The sequence below is a fragment of the Pholcus phalangioides genome, unplaced genomic scaffold, assembly GCF_987345545.1.
Source record: "Pholcus phalangioides strain wild (caught in Gottingen) unplaced genomic scaffold, Ppha-v1.0 ptg000015l_1, whole genome shotgun sequence".
In the NCBI taxonomy this organism is placed as follows: domain Eukaryota; kingdom Metazoa; phylum Arthropoda; class Arachnida; order Araneae; family Pholcidae; genus Pholcus; species Pholcus phalangioides.
The window spans coordinates 56,875,977-56,891,816 of record NW_028301608.1 but is presented as its reverse complement, the minus strand read 5'-3'; positions in this window follow the sequence as shown (position 1 = coordinate 56,891,816).

Genomic DNA, 15,840 nt, shown 5'->3' with positions numbered 1-15,840 from the left:
ATTCGGAATCAGCATCCCAATGTCACCCTGAAATAACTGAATTATATTTGGCAATGGTTTACTATATTTGTTTATAGCGGACAGTTTCAATGTGATTGGTATGATGCTTATATTATTACTACTGAAATATCTAATTTCCACTTTATCTAAAAACATACATTCTCTCTCAAGACCTGATGTATTTTTTTATTAATTTCCTTGTAATTAGTGTCCTAAAAGCTATAAGAAACGCATATTATTACTTTTAAGAATGTTTTTCATCTCAGACCTGGGAAAGTGTTACGAACAGTTTCTTAAAACGGTGCCTCAATCCCTGTACTTACCATTTTGGACAGTTTTCGGTTCCAGTTTTCTTCTAATGTGAGAAGTTTCACTTTCCGTCATGTATCGAAATGTTTTTAGTATAAAACACAAAAGTGATGGTTGACTTGATTGGATCAGTGTTGTATTATCTTTTTTTCAACAGTTCTGTAAATGAAAAGCAATAGTAGATTCACATTGAAACAAGAGCACAGAATGCAATACACATCATGGCCCATTGTTAAACAACAGCGCTGATAGTTCTTGCTCGACTCTATGCAAAGTAACGTAAATACAAATGCAATCCTATTACAATACTTCATAATCCATTCCCTTGTAGATTAAGACACGGGGAAAAATATGTACCCATTATTCCCAACATTGTATTTAATCAATATAAAACACAAGGAAGGCCCAGCATACTTTCCATCGACGCTGTTGTCTTTTTACAAGAATACATTTCTGGACATGGTACGAAATACTTTCCATAGCAGAAACATTCAAGTGGACATTCCTTTTAGTTTTCTGTCGTTTTCCAACTACGAGATGAGAACGCTAGTCGGAGCGTCATTGCGAAAAGTCTCTCGCAGAAAGAGTAGGCAGACGTTGAACATGATGGTTAATGAAAATAACATGAAAATTCAAGCCATTACCATCTTTACTTCAAAATATAGAAGACAGATAGCAGTACCAGCAAGAATCCGAAACAAGGTAAACTTTGCCAACACAGATCCGTTAAGGCTATGCATATACATCCATCAATAAGTATTATTGCCTTCATTTATATCAAATAATGTTCGTTATCATTTTACATAGTGTGTCCTTAAATTCTAATGCGGCTTTTATCTCCCCAACCGTTCGTCGTAGAGGTATGATTTGCATTGTTTTTTAATCTCAAAATGAGTTCAGAAATATCAAATCCTTTTTTTGCAAATTTTTAAACGTTAAGAAAAGGTGTGTTGTTTTTGCATATACAGTATAACGTGAAAGACCTTGCGCGTATGATAAAATAACATAGCACCAATGTAACTAAAAAGAGACTAATTCGAAGTAAAGTTCATCTAGTTTTTCTCTAGTTCATTAAACGAGGCTGAATATTTGCCATTCATTCAGCACTTGATTTAACGTTATTAAATTTTCACTTTTAGATAACTGAATGAAATTTGAATTGTTTTGCTTCATTTAATGACATTGACTATACAGTTTTCTTTATCCTTAATTTATTTTGATTTCATTTCGCTGATGCCAGCTATGCTCATGATAAAAATAATTTTTAATAATTTAAAAATTTTAATATTATTTATGCGCAAGGATTTACAATACATTTTTTCCCCCTCAATGTCTAAAAAATTTCAAAAAAATAGATATGTGATATAATAGAATACTGTGTTGACATAGCATATAGAATCGAAGATGTGCTTACCATATTTGAGATAAATCAATGGTTACATAATATTTCCAATGATATTTCTATTAGGGGATATTTTTCTATTATATTCCTGCATGTGTTAAAAGGTATTAACGTGTCAAAAATAAGACTAGGGAATTTTTTGACGACGTTACACCTAATTGGTCCTTTGACCAAAAAAAGAATTAACGGCCTATAGGAATGCATTAGAATGCATTATACATAAAATATTCCAACAACGGAATTAAAATTATCGAATTCACCAGAGAGAGAGAGAGGGCTGCAGCAAGATACGACAAAAAATATATTTTTTCCAATATTTTGGAAATTTATCAAGCGTATTTCTGAATTCACAACCTAAGAGGAATTCATTCATTTCTTTTAGAAATTTATACTTTCTTGTAACAAATAATCAATTCCTATGCGGCATTAAAAAATTAATCATTTTCAGAATTTATGAACGATGCGTTATTATGTAAATCACATATTTACTAGATAATGTTTTGAGAGGAAAAAGGCACGAGAAATGCAATTATGACTGAAATGTTTTATGTTCTGCCTGGGTAATATATAGATATTATAAACTTCTTAGCATGCAGATAAATTGCGTTTTTCTTTAATCTAGAGAGATGCATTTTTTCCTTTTTTTTCTCCTCACAGTAATTTTTAATTTATTCTTGTTTTCATTATCATGAATTAAAAGCAAGAGACTCAGCAAACAAGAAAAAATTATAAAAAATCATTCTTATTTCGGGAAAGAAATGAACAAACATAAGTCGTTAATATATATAAAATAAAAATAAGCCGGCTTTTTTTCTGTTTTGTTTTTTGGAGTTTATATTCTTTCTCACTCGTTAGTAAAATCAGAGTACTTCTACTGTAATGAGGAAAAAATATGCTACCAATTAGATGGTAAAAGTATAAGCTGATTAGATTCTCGTGACTCCATAATGAAATTTTGAGTGAATCATTATGGCTTTCAACGTTCATTATATCTTTCTGTTCTAACTAAAATGGTCGTCATTTACTATAAATACTCTACAATATAGTCGCAAATGATGTCATTAACGGAACTGTTTCTTTTGATGGAAAGAAATTTAAGTTGGTTCTGAGGGAAATTAAGACGTACATAATAGGAACAGACCGGCAGCTTGAGCAATTTCTGGCCGTCGTCAATTTGCAATTCCTTCACGTGCGCACAAGTTACACTTGACATTGTTTTCGCAAACAAGCACAATTTGCTAAATTTTGTGTATAACCCTCTTCGCTCCAGATGTACACAAGCGTGTACTTTTATTTTTAACGGTTTTGGTAATGGTTTTAATCAACTCTTTCTTCAAGTTAAGACATGAGATATGTGTAAGGTTATCTAACTTAAATGACCCTAGTAAAAATATTGACCCAAATTAATTAATTTATTTATTTTATTGTTATATTTTCACGGGCATTTTGACAATATACAAATTAATCGAGAGGGAAAAAAAATACCACTGGTTGGTTTTGGCACAGGTTTGAGAAGACGTTGAGATAATACGGAAGAAAAAGTTTTGCGAAGACCGGAATCTCTAAAAAAATCCAGAGATTCTCTATCTACTTTCCTTTCACCCTTCGGAATTCAATAGTACTCGTGCGCCCTCTCTGACCACTTTAGTGACACATGTAAACCAGATCTTAACCGCACACCAACTACAGTCACATATCGCCAACCATTGGAGCTGCCATCTACCGGTGGTCGCCAGGTAAAGAACTTGTTTCTGACGTTCTATGCCCGGATTCGAACGTGACCTTCGATAGTAATACTAAAGTGTCACTCACGTAGGTCACGATTCGAACCCATAGATCTTGTCGGTAACCTTCACAGTGGAAGACGAGCATCTTACATCGGGGCACATACCTAAACTGTTGTGGCACACTGGTAAAGGAATCATGGTCCTACTAAGACGTTCATTACCTCTAATATCTCAAACGGTGCCCCCTCACCAATATCACCGCACTTTGGGTACCACGGCACTCCCTCTAAGAGATATCTTGTGCCGTGTTATTTGTCTTTCCGATACTATTAAGTGGCGAAAATAACATTCGGAAAAATTCATGGACTCTTCCCCCCGTAGAAAGAAAAGCGATTCGAACCCGGGTTTCCGATTGCCGGAGGAGACAAATCACGGGTCTTTCCAAATATCAGTTTTGGCATAACATTCGGAAAATTCAATTTCTCAATATATTTCAGGCCAAAAAATACCATCTCTTCAAATACAACTAAAAACTAATAGGATAGTTTTTGATAATTTCCCCCTGGCTGCGGCCCTGTGTGTATATATATTTATGTGTGTGTGTGTGTATTCATTTATATGCATAACTTTCCAATTCTGCTTTGTGTATTTTTTTTTCCTTTTTTAATCTGTAATATATATGTATATATTTCTTTTAATTTAGTCGAATGCGTAACCATGCATGCTTCTCACCTGTGTTTATTATTATTTTTTTTATTTATTATTATTTTTTTCGTTTTTACTCCCTCTTCTTGTTTGGATATACAGAGTGATCAGCGAATAAGCCCTTATTTCAAAATTAAATATCCCTACAACAAAGATCAATAGAATTATGCGGTAAACGGTACGTTTATTAGCAAAACTATAAGAATGTTGTACAGAAATTTCAAAAATTTAGTTGTTTTTTTAAAATTTTTTAAAATTAAAAAAAAAGAAAACAAAACTGGAGATTTTGGGGTTCCGAAAATCCTCATTTGTGTGAAGAGAAACCACTGCATTCGCCTAAAGTTACTGCATGGGCTGCGGTATGCGAGAAACGATTACTACTGAAAGTTACGTTACAAATTTGGAACAATTTGTCAGCACACATGGCGCATACCGCAGCCCATGCAGTAATGCAGCAACTTTAGGCGAATGCAGTGGTTTCTTCACAAAAATGAGAATTTTCGGAACCCCGAAATATCCAGTTTTTTTTTTTTTTTTTAATTTTAAAAAATTAAAAAAAAAACTAAATTTTCGAAATTTCTGTACAACATTCTTACAGTTTTGCTAATAAACGTACCGTTTACCGCATAATTCTATTGATCTTTGTTGTAGAGATATTTAATTTTGAAATAAGGGCTTATTCGCTGATCACCCTGTATATATATATATATATATATATATATATTTATTTATTTATTTATTTATTTATTTATTTATTTTTTTATTATTTTTTTTTTTCCATGCATGTATTTTATATAAAACAAAAATTTAACTGTTCACCTTGTTTGCTTGTAAGGGCAATTGGCCCTAAACAATAAAGATTATTATATTTTTTGACAATGCGTATCATTAAAATATAGGAATATTTGTACTGAATCCAAATTGTTGAAGATATTGAACTGCAAGGAATGGATCGAATTAGCTCATTTGCATCCACAATTTGAATATTGTATGAATTTTTACTTCCTGCTATCATCAGGCGCAGAACAGTCCGCTAAATATTGAAAAAAAAATGTTCCTGAGAAACAAAACAGTCCGCTCACGCCAATGATAGTGATATAAGGAAAGTTTGTGAAATTTGTAAGGGGTCATTCAAGTATTACGCCAACATAGATGGGTGTTCCTGATTTGCTGACTTTTGACGACAAGGGGGGGGGGGTTGAATTATGCTTACGTCATCAACCATCCTTTTAAAAAATATGAAGTATTCTTAATGGCATCCTGAACTGTGGTTTGTGGGCACCTGAACTAACAATCTCCCTATTGATAAGTCTCCTAAATAGTCACTTTAGTGATCTTTAATGTTTCGTGGATTCTTCAAGTGATCTAGAAATGTATTTAGGCCACGTAAATACTTACTTTCGAACTGTGCCACGCATCATTCAAGTGATCCGTAATTATGCCGCGGATCACTTAAGTAATCTGGAAATGTGCCGGGAGTAACTTGAGTGACGTAGAGCCGCACTGGGGGTCACTTAAGTGCTCTAAACTGTGCCACGGATCGTCCAAGTGTTCTGGAACTGTGTCGCTGGTCACAAGTGATCTGTGATTGAGCCACAGTCCTAGTTGTGTGATCTGGAAAATGTGCCACGTGCCGTCAAAATCCTCTGGAATCGTGCATAGGTTGTCTAAGCGATCTGTAAAAATATACCACTTAGTTCATTTTTACAAAATTAGGTTTGAGGGGAGAAGGCCATACCAGATAACCCCCGGACCAAGGATTAATCATTTTATGGCTTAGAGGGGTGAGTCACAATGGATTTCTTAGAAGGAAATTTTGAGTTCTCAGTCTTCGAATAGCCTTGAAATTAACAGAAGTTCATTATAGTAACATATAACTTTTACGCCAGTTGGCGCACAAGAGCGCGACGTTTGGCGATAGGCCAGTGAATTAATTGGTGACAGTTTCAGCAAGACAACTCATTCAAGGAAAAGAAACGTGATCAGCAAAGAGACTAAAATAGCGATTAACACGGGCACTCCTCCTAGCGGTGTGTGAGTGACCACCACATTCCTTTTCTCTCTCCCCCTCTTGCCACCTCACGATGAATTCGATTAAAATGTAAATGTGAATATTGTTCATTTCAAGAGGCATGTCGAAATAAACAGAGTCAGCGGTTACAAGAATTCGAACCTGGTATTTATTTATTTATTCGATGTAAAGTGTGATTAATTTTACTGATACCCAGTGTTTTATCAATGATACGTCAGCGTTGTATCAATAGTTTTGCGCCAAACGAGTGACAATCTGCTAAAGTTTCTGGAATTTGACGGGAAATACTTGGGAGCAGGGGTGCCTCCGGGACTGCGTTGTAGGTTACCGATGTGGATGAAGCGCCAAATCAGGGACCAGAGTAAAAGATAATTGCAGAAAAGTAGAAAAAAATTTTGTCCTGAAAATTGAAACTATTAATATGCATTTGAAATGATTAGAAAAAAAACCCGTTATTTTTTGGGGAATTTCACTTAGCAGCGAATCTAAGCCATTTGACTGATGCGGCTTATACGCCAAAGTGATGTCGAAACGATGTCTCGCACCGATGAAAATTTGGGCTCAAGCAGTCCCAAGGCTGGAATTCGACAGGATTCAACTATATAATTCGCATACTGAAATTTCGCAATTTCCTTCGCTAAATGATGGCAAAGTTAATATAGTATTGGCTAAGTATTGCAGACGTCCTCCTTCAAAAGGACATGTTAACATGTTATAATTTTGATGTCATTTCCAACGTCCTTTAGCGTTTCAGATTATTTGTCCTTTGGCCCTCAGGATTGTATGGATTCCAGGGCCACCATTATCAGAGCAGAACCCGTAGATAAAATTACCTGTGAGAGTTTCTTCGAGTTTCGAATACCTTGCTTATTTGTTGTATAATTTGAAATAATCATTATAATTTCTATATTTGGATACATATTGGTACTTTATTCTTTTGTTTTTAAAAATAGTTTTTTTTTCTTATTACTACATATGCAGAACTCCTTCAAGCGCGGGGCCCTTTGTGGCCGCATCTGTCGCACACCCCAGGGGGCGACTCTGGTCAATTTAATCGAATACAAAATGTGTATATAAAATAAAGAGCTATGGTTGTTTACAGTGCGTTTGTGGTGTAAATAGTAAAATCAAAATAACATGGGGCCTCAGAGTCCCGTCTGCTCATCTCACGCTTGGTTCGAGCCATGACGTCAACTGATGACCTCTTGGGACAGCCATCAGTCAGCTATACATATACAATGTAGTTTGATGCCTCAGAGAGACATGTTATGTTAAGCTTGTGGAGAAGCAAATTTCTAATTTTTCTCTTCTTTTTTAACATGGGCGACGTTTATCTGAAACAAAATCATCCCCGTCTAATATTATCCAGTCAAAGCAAACCCGAGGTTCCCTATACCTCAGATCACTTGTTCGAGTTTCAATGGGGGGCTGGAAGGAGGGGCTTCTGATGATAAACAATACTGACAGTTGGAAAATTTCGAAAAGAACAATTTTTTCGTTTTCGATGTGCAAAATATAGAAGTTTTGCAGAATATACAATATCTGAAATTCACTAGTAAACTTGAAACTATGCTAAAATGCTAATCATTTATGGCAGGAAATGTTCAAAAAAGGATTTTTTTTAAAAAAAAGCTTGAACATATCCAAAAAACGGCATTTATGACATTTTGTCTGTACTTCTGGGCTTTACAAATTGCATACCTCTTTCTCGGAAAAGTTTAATAATCAAATTCGTTCTGTCTAGTTATAATATTAACCAACACCATCTGTAGTCTGCTATAAATTGCGTTGTTTTAACCCAAACGTTAAAACACAGTCATAGTACTTGTTTTGCATGCTAAAATATTCATCTTTTGTGACATGATCACGTATGAAATGAAGAGAAATTAAATGAGCTGTGTATAGAATATCAAGAGTTCAGAATTCTAGCCAACATTTGTCGCATGTAAAAAAAGAAGAAGATGATGCGTAATATGTCAATGTCAGTGATGAGGAAGCGAGAAAAAGAATGATATTGATCTGCATTTCAAATTTCTCGTGTGATCGTGAGCTGTTGACTGATGATTTTGTCTGGAACGAAATTTATCATTGCGTCAGAGGAAGAAATCCCTCGTGATACCCCAGCTATGTGCGATTTGTCTTCGCTTAGATGCAACTGAAAAAGCAAACAAGGACCTTCTCGCTCATGGTTTTGAATATATCTTCAAAAAAAAAAGAAACGAGAATTTAAAAAAAAAAACTGAAGAAATGCCACTTTAAATTTTTTGATCATTTTTCATTTCCCAAAATGCCTCTCATCTCTGTTTAAAAACATTATTGTACAAACGAATCTAAATAAATTTGCATTTGCTCGTAAGTTCAAGATCATTTTACCACATGTTACGCATGTGAGCAATTAGGAATAAAAGATTCTTTCAAGATTTCTCTTCCCGGCATTTTATTTTGAAAAACTTCAAAAGTGGGAAAACCCAAATTAAAAATTACTCTCGAGTATTTATTAAAATCTTTATCTCGTCTCATAAATAGAAGAAACTGAAAAGAATTCCGTGTTTTAATTTTAAAGTATAACAAAACATATTTCTAATAGTTTTTATGCATAGAAATTAACGAATCCGCGTCTATAATGTCTCTTAATCCCTATAATATTTTTGATCGAGGTAATGATTGTTTTTCACTACGCTTCATTGCATAAAGCCTTTTCGACAGATTTATGAGGATTTTTTTTCTAGTTGGATAAGGTATTATTCAATAATAAATAATTTTGATGTTCTATTTAATTAATGAATACTGGTACTTAATCAGGTATTTTTCTGTTAAGTATTTGCTCATGTTAAAACTGATGTGCGTGCGTGTGTGTGTGTGTGTGTAAAAAGTATAATTAATTTTTACATAAAAACAATTACATCTTTTATTGTTCTTTCGTAGCATACATCAATCGTTTATGGTGCATTAATCAACCTAATCACACAGAAAATATGGATGTTCCTTTCAAGTTCCTTTGCTGCGGGGCATGCTAAGAAACGATTAATACTTGATAAATTATAGTACAGCGAAACCCCTCTTAACAGTCACCGCTCTCTTGCGGTCACCCCTGTGTTTTACGGCCAAATAAAAATATCCCAGAAGAAAGCCTATTTGAATAATTTATTTTGAACTTCTGCTTAACGGTCCCCTCAGATACGGTCATGGACACCATACAGGGGACTAATACCCCTGTAGGACATCAGTATTTGCAATTTCGGTTCAAATTATGCTGACTAAATGACAGCAAAATTTTTGATATTTGATCCTCTTTTTGACTACTTGTCTTGTAATGTATTAACAGTGTATTAATGTTTGGCAACCCTGATGACAGTTTGCAGCTTGCGCTCGTATATTTCACATGATTTCACACAGTTTAATATGGTCAGCTCTAATAATCGTCGCCCTCGATCACTAAGAGGAGAATGCGAAGAGAAAAATATTTAGCCACCGAATTCACTGAAAAGCCAAAAATTGGAGTTAGTGCTCTTGTAAATGAGTTAGTTCAGTGTCGAGAGGAAACAAACATGATCCATTTTGTGAGCAAGACGATCACTTGAATGACTAAAAAACGGAAATCGAGTTAAGAAAAATAAATATCCGAAGGCAGACGAACTTGTCGTAGACGCTGTTTTGTACGATTGGTTTGTTTCAGCTAGAGATTACTTACCCATCTTTAACGAAATTTCGTTGTAACGAAGTGATTCCTCCGGTCTATTGGAGTTCGTTATAACAGCATACGAATGCATTATGCTGAAGTGAACTAGGAAAGAAAAGTCATCTTGACTCCGTTGAGATTCGAACCCAAGCCGTCTTGCATACCTGGCAAGGGTTCGATTTCCAGTGGAGACAAGACTATTCTTTCCGAGTTCATCTCAGCATAATATCCAGAAAATATTTGTTTGCTTAACGTAAAGTTTGTTCCTGTGGAATTATTTTTTATGTGTTGTCAAGTGCTGCTATTTCATCGCCTCTTCCACAAACTAGGTATTATTTTCTATTACAACGGCTGTCTGACATTTTTCCAGTTAGCGAAACACCGATTATTCAATCTTTTTTTGATAATCCAAGGCGGCGAAAAAACCAATTGGCTAATAAGCTCGTCTTTTACTCAAGGATAATATCTGTAAGCTCCCTCATGAGAATGAGCACATTTAATGAACTATGTGATTAGAAAATAAATTAATTTAGTAAGAACAAAAAAATATCGACATTATTCTGGAGGAATTTTTTTTCTTAAGCTGATAAATATTCAGTTATAAATTTTATCGTATGTGCCGAAAGCTTAAAGAACTTTTTCTTATTCTTATCTAAAACTGCAAATGTTTTATGCCTAATCGAGCTTTTTGAAAGGGAAAGTTCGCTCTAGTTGCCATAATTTATAATCAGAAAACGTAATTAGATTTTAATTACACTTCATTTCTACAAGGTTCGTTATTTCCTTTTTAAAAAATCCAAATTATGGAATCTTTATTCATTATCCAAATGAAACTAATTATCATTTACTATTCAGATTTTTAAAGCAATTTTCTTCTTTCAAACTATTATATTTATGTTTTTATTAATGATTCTTTTACTGTTCAATGGCAATATACCACTGCGTTTCACAAAATGAAACTGAATAAGTTTTATGATATGTAAGAAACGTATACATGTAGGATATTCAAAACTCAACGTACAAGTTTTAGGGACGTAGAAAACACAAAAGAAAAAAAGAATTACATAGAAATGTATGATCGGAAACCGCCAATAAGCTGGAGGATGTATACCATATCTTTGATAAAATTGGTGAATGTAACGATTAGTCCCCTTTATACAACGTTATTTCTTTTTAAATCTTGTTCGGATTGTTATAGGCTAGTGTTTATTTCATCTCAATACAACGATATTCTTTACTGTGATAACCCGCCCAATGACAATATTGTTTGAGAAGATTTTGGAACCACTATACAACGATATTCTTTTACATTTCCCTCGAAAAAAATATCTTCAACATATATTTAAACTCGTCACACATTTTAGCTTCTACGAAGGATGTCTAATATTATTAGTATTTGGCACCACTTGATCATTACTTTTTCATAATATATCAAAGTGCATTGCGATAAACCTCTTTGAGAATTTTGTTTATCAGATAATCTTTCTTTTTCTCGTAAAATAAATACTCAAAAGCGCAGTTTTTTGGTGGTAGTAACAACGCCGATTTGGAAAGGATGCTACCAGCAGCATAAATTCGATGGCACGTGATGATAATTTTCCCACTCGAATTCGTGCCTTTCTCTTTCTGAATAACGATAACCCCTCTACTTCTTTGTAACGATAATCCCTCTACTTCTATGCAACAGTAATCCATTTACTTCCATATAACAATAATCCCTCAACAAGGATATTTTTTCTTGGTCCGAAGAATATAGTTATATGGAGGTTTTACTATACTCTAATTAAAAACAAGAAAAATCATATTGAAGTAATACCTGGAAACTTTTTAATTGCAGTTTTTTTGTTTGAAAATGTACCTGAAACGTCATTTTTAGGGGAAAATATACGTAATTCGAAAAAAAAACCTCTTCCGAAAGTATTCACAAATTCCTGTTTAGTCTACATTGTATATCCGGTATTCTAGTTCCTAATGTAAATTATCGTGATCCGTCGTAAGTATTCGATTTAACGTAATTTTGATAGAACATTGTATCTATTACTTATATAAGATTAAATGTATTTTTTAAGAAAATGTTAATTTTTTTAACTTCATCTCTAAACTTACCGATATTAACTACTTAGCTCAAGTCAAACGTAATTACACGTATGCACATGCATAACAAATACCGTATTTATTTTAGTCTCGCAATAATTCTTCCCTCTACTCGTGTATATTCACCAACAAAAAAATAACTTTTGTGAATTAGTTTTTCAAAATGTTTATTTCTATTACAAATTCGTAATAAAAAAGTGGCGTATAGTTAAATCAGCTTATATGCCCCCCCCCCCCCATAAGAATAATCCCTGGATAAGATGCAGGAAATTACGGTGCTATGGATGCGTCAAATGTTATTATGAAATTAAAATAAAAATAAATTTTCTATCTGTCGCATTCATAGTACTCAATACCATCTAAATGATTGACAATCTTCTCAAATATTACCTCATTTCAGAACGTATTTACCGCAAACATACGCTTTATATTTGTTTCTCTTTCTGTCGTTTCTATAAATACCATTGATAGTGCAAAATAAAATCACGAGTTTCCTGTAAACACATGAATATTATCTATGTAGAGAAAAAAAAATATGATAATGATAGATCAACAATTTTCGGGAATTCGTATATACATATATGAGCATAGAGGGAAAATATTCTGATATTGTGTGTGTAGGAACATTGGTTACGAAAATAACCAAGGGAAATGTTTGTCAAAAGATTTCGTTTCCTCTCATTTTTTTTTTCATTTAATATGTTATTTATCTTAGTTTTCACCATCTAAACAACTCTTGATAAAACATGCTTTCATGAATATGCATGTTTCGTTTTATTCGAAGTTGTTTTTTCACTGATCATAGCCAAGTGGTGAGATAGCAAAACCCAACTGATTCAATACATTTTTAATCACTGGATTACATTCTGACGGAATTGGTTGAATTTATATTATGCTTTAACTAAAGAGGTCTAAAGAAGTATCGTGTTTTTGAATGATTTCAAGAGTCGAAAATGAATTAGTAATGAACTCTCAGTAATAACAGGGAAAAGTAACAAAAAAAAAAGAAAGCACGATATTTTCGAAAATTTTCAATCAAATAATTCACATGAGATGAGAGTTAAAAATTCGACGAAATTTGACTTCGCTCTCACTTTTTTCATTGATAATGTTGAAGTTGTTGTTTGGAGTGTTTCATATTTAATGTTGAATTTAAATGAAATACTTCAAATTTTTATTAAGCTGCTATGCATACTTTCATGTAGCGGTGTGATTCAAAAATCTATCCAGCAAAAAAAAGTTAGTTGATTTTTTTTGATTTATCGCACCATGTTTTACATAAATATATGATGTCTCGACTTTACGTATAAGATCAAATTTTTATGAGATAAATTCATTCTTAACAATTAAGAAGTCAATATTAATGAGAAGAGAAACACCCTATGGGGTAGACACAATTATTTCTACTTAATCGTACATGCGCCATGTACACATTCCTCTGTGGAATTTCTAACGAATCAATATATGTCAGAATATGTGCTTTAAGTGTATCTGTGGCCTCAACGTATACGTGTTGTCAGTCATGTGCTTGTTTCGTGTTCTTGCTCGTGCTTCTACCTGTCATATATTTTGAAGCTGTCTTATAAAACTGTCTTACATATTTTGATTATAATGGTAAATTCTAGGTGGAATGCTTGATTTAAATGCTTCAAAAGTTCCATAATATAATAATTATATAGGGAGCATAGCAAACAAGGAGTCTGACATTATAATTGCGAACCGTTGATCCTAAAGATATACTTCCAACTAGAAAAAGTTTTCAATAACGTGTAGTATTGATATAGGCCATTCATGTTTCAAGGGGTTTTATAATTATTAAAATTGAAAAAAAAACACGTTTTATACAATCCCCGCGTACCCCGAAACCCAGTTAGAAGATTCTTCCCTGTCTTCCCTGATTCCAAGAAAAAAATCCACGTTTTCAAGTGCAATATTCGCATTAGAGTTGGGGAAAAACAGCTCTAAAAATGCGGAAAAATCGTTTCACACTCTTTCTTCAACAAATTTCCTCCGTTTTTCGAAAATCCGAGTATCTCAGTAAATATCACACTTAGAAACATGGTATTTTCTTTATATCAGGAGAGTCAGGGTAACAACTTTGTAATTAGGTTTCTGGCACACGGAGCCTGTATAAAAAATTAATTATTCTCAAAAACTATACAACCCCTTGAAACCGGCATGCCATGTCTCAGTACTACAGTTATTTGGAAACGTTTTCAAATTGAAGTATACCTCTAAGATCAACGGTTCACCAGTTAAATGCCATACTCCCCGTTTGATTTGCAGCCTGCATATTGAATTAATTAAGAAATATATTGGAGTATCATGTTGCCATATTTCAGCAACATGTAAGTCATATCAGCAACAGGCTTACAACGGTATACTATTCAATCATTACATTTCGTGCATAGTTAGAAAAATTGATGACAGCTGGCAGCACGAGAAATAACAAACACTTCAAGGAAAACAAACTTCAAGGAAGGTTCACTACACATACACAGATTCCAACGCGTACCAATTCGTTAGAAGTTCCACAGAGGAATATAGACGAGGTGCATGCCTGGTTTAGTAGTAGTAGTAGTAGTATCATGTTGCACGTCTGCCTGCTCCCACTTCTTCATATGGTAGACGGCCTCGCATTCGCTCCTCGAAGTTGAGAGCCCACAGAAAACCAACCTCAGCTGACCATCGCTGTGCAGTCAACGGCACTCGAACCAGGACCCTCGCATACCGAACCTGGTTGCAACCGCACAGCGACTATGATAAATACAGCTAAATTTACATTTATACACTTAAGTATTTATATACTGCTGGAGTTTTTAAATTCAAAGCCACTGAAACGAAAATATTGGGGGGGGGGGGGGGTTGTAAGACTTCCTGTAAATACGGCATCCAAGGAGAAAGGCGTAGGTTACTTTCACGAATTATTGGGAGGAGGGGGGGGGGGGAACCCAAGGACTCTGAGAACCTTGGATCCGTGCGTGTCTATTAAATTTAATAAGCGTCATGTCTAGTTTCGAATACTGAAACTGTTGTTTGAAAATGCGCTATTCTTCTCTCTTGATTTTCATTGTCATCCCAAACTATATCGTCCTCGGCTCCACACTCGAAATACAACTTTCTTTTTAATATCAATTTTATGCCCTGGCGTGTTTTCGAGCTGCTGCTGTTTTCGTGACATCGAGGTGTACGCAGAATTTACCGACAACAAATATTTCAAACGCTGTTTTTCATTTTTTCTGTCAATCTCATTCACAACTCGGGAGCCAGATGACAGCACTTCAAAAATAATAGCACATGAACCTATCATAAACACTTTATGGAGTAACACCCACATACACGTACAATTTCCGAAATGCACCAATTCGTCAAAGGGGACTAAGATGAATGTTTACGAGATCCATATGCAGTTTCGTAGTAGTAGCGATGATAATCGTGATTAGAGTTTTTATTACTTCACTTGGTTACTGACAGATGCTATTGATCTCCTACTTACAGCCGATTATTACGAATCGTCAATTGGTTATAACAGGGTTTATACACAACCACCTTCTGAAGTTGTTTCTTCTGACTACATTCTGAACCTCAGAGTATACTCGAGAGAAATCTTCAGAATGTACAATGAATTCTGCTTCAGAGTGAATACTGGAAATCAGAATGTGGTTTTCCTAAAACTTTTCTCGATTCTTCTTGATGTAATCTGAATATCTTTTCTGATGTAAACCGAGTATCTTTTCTGATGTAAACCGAGTATCTTTTCTGATGTAAACCGAGTATCTTTTCTGATGTAAACCGAGTATCATTTCTGATGCAATTTCTGTATTCTTTCTGATGTGATGTCAGTATTCTTTCCGATGTAATCTGAGTATTCTTTCCAATGTAATCTGATTAT